This window comes from Gavialis gangeticus, unplaced genomic scaffold (assembly GCF_001723915.1).
Source record: "Gavialis gangeticus isolate Ggan-Ray unplaced genomic scaffold, GavGan_comp1, whole genome shotgun sequence".
Classification (NCBI taxonomy): Eukaryota; Metazoa; Chordata; order Crocodylia; family Gavialidae; genus Gavialis; species Gavialis gangeticus.
Genome location: NW_017728992.1, coordinates 113,823,927 through 113,825,659, shown reverse-complemented (window position 1 = coordinate 113,825,659; position 1,733 = coordinate 113,823,927). Strand labels below are relative to the sequence as shown.

At 38.3% G+C, this 1,733-nt stretch overlaps 1 protein-coding gene across 2 annotated transcripts in view; it reads right to left on the bottom strand.

Moving 5' to 3' along the window:
- Window positions 1-1,733, bottom strand: part of SNTG1 (syntrophin gamma 1) — a 464,795-nt gene that overhangs the window by 452,994 nt on the left and 10,068 nt on the right. The window lies entirely within an intron of this gene.

Here is a 1,733-nt window from a genome sequence, read left to right as displayed (position 1 = left end):
CCTACATCTTAGTGTCATCAGCAAATTTGAACAGGGTGTTTTTTACCCCCTCATCCAAGTCACTGATGAAGATGTTGAACAGTGCAGGCCTGAGGACCAAGCCCTGCAGAACCCCACTGCCCACATCTCTCCAGGTTGAGAAGGTGTGCTAGAACACACCTCCCTGCTGGACTTGAGCAGACAGCTTGGCCCAAGACTAGCCTGCCCAGCCTGTGAGGGGGGGATTTTGAGGTGCAAAGCATGCTGGGATGCTGGAGGACTGTGAGTTACCTTGAATGTGGAGAGGATCTGGGACAGAAGTTCAATAAACTGCATTAACCTAAAATAGTTACGTCTGATACTACATTCATCCAGGTTTATCTTTAACTGGCTTTGGCTATTTTGAGAATGATTTATGTGCACTGAATTTCTTTTGCGTTATAGATTTGAATAAGTTCCTGATCATTTATACCAGTTTATGTGTAGTTTCTATCCTTAGCCCAGATGTTCTTATTTACCCTGAAGCCTGAAGCAGCTCTTGAGAAGGAACACTGTAAAGCCAAAACCCACCCAGCTAGTGCAGATCCAGCAAAGCTAAGGATAACACCTTAATTATACAGTCAGCTAAAACCATGGATATGAAATAGCCACATACAACTGTCAGGCAGGTAGAGTACATGCCAATATTATAGGGTACAGTGATCAGCATTACAATTTAGAATACAATTTTGTCTTTACACTGAATAAAGTATGGCATAGTGAAACCCTAAGGATTACTGTAATACTGCCACATATCTACCTTATCTGCAAAGTTATTTCAAAAGATTATACTAGACACTAAAACATTAATTTTCCCCAAATTAAAAAAATGCATGTGGCTAATGGTTTCAGAGGTCACACTACACATGAATAGCAAAGTGAGGTTCATGTTTTCATATGCTAGAACTAATGTGTCATAGCTGCCAGAGAAATTATTCAGCATCTGCAGAGTTTCAAGTAATGGACATATTGCTTCCCAAATTTCCCTTTTTTAAGCCAAGATATTTTCAATAGATAAGAATTAAATAGGCAATGAAAAGACAGCCATTATATAAGGACAATATTTAATCAGAATACTTTCATCTTTGAGCCCTTGTGTGGTTGTAGCAGAAAAATCCAAGTACTTATACATTCCAGAAACTAGCCATTTGTGGCAGGCTGGTTATAATATCATGCAGTCAAGTTTATTTTCTGTCAAATAGCTTCTCCAGTGACACCTTGTCAAAATGTATAAGTAGAGCATTTGAAATACACAAAACATGTCACATAAGGAAAACAGAGAACTTATAAATAAACAAAAAGAAATAACCAATGAGAAGCACAGAACTACTTAACAAATGATCTGTTCTCTTCAGGAACATCTTCCACTAAATATCCTTCCCCGATTTGCTTTATTCTCCTTCCCAAGTTACTATTCTTTCATATACATTTGACATATCCTTGATCTAATTTAGGCTGTAGAGTGAAAGGCATGAGAAACTTGTCTTCATTTGTTTGTAATGTTTCATGCATATCTATGATACTACACAAATACATTATGGATTAGGTTGGCTGCTGTGCCTCTTATTAAGGTTGCATGAAACTTCCTATAAAAGACATCTCCTCTAAATTTGTGAGCATTTCGCTGTTTGGACTGAAATGTTTCCATGACAGATGTTTGCAGAAGGCCACAATTTGGGGGGAAAGAGAGAAGACAGAGAGAGGGTGTGTGTGTG